This window comes from Oncorhynchus kisutch, linkage group LG13 (assembly GCF_002021735.2).
Source record: "Oncorhynchus kisutch isolate 150728-3 linkage group LG13, Okis_V2, whole genome shotgun sequence".
NCBI classification, from domain to species: Eukaryota; Metazoa; Chordata; class Actinopteri; order Salmoniformes; family Salmonidae; genus Oncorhynchus; species Oncorhynchus kisutch.
In genome coordinates, this window is record NC_034186.2 from 21,392,241 (window position 1) to 21,392,569 (window position 329).

Sequence of the window (329 nt, forward strand, 5' to 3'; positions counted from 1 at the left end):
CCAGCTTTTTTCATAGCACAATGCTAGTAGGGTCTGCAAATGTCAAGACAAAATGACCCTAACTGCAAGAACCTGGGAACCTACAATAAGTAAGATATTGTCAGTTCACACAGCAGCCATGTTGACTTTTGGCAGTTCTACCCATTATACATGACTATAGACAGAGAGACGGCCTCCTAAAAGAAGCTAGGAGCTCCAGCAAATATAAGGGTCATGCTTTGTGGAGTCAAGCCTTCAAGTATGTTATTGAATATCAAGTCAAAATGTCTAGAGGCGACAGTCTTCTCTGGAGGTATATACCAACAGCCCCATAGCAACACAGCCTGGAG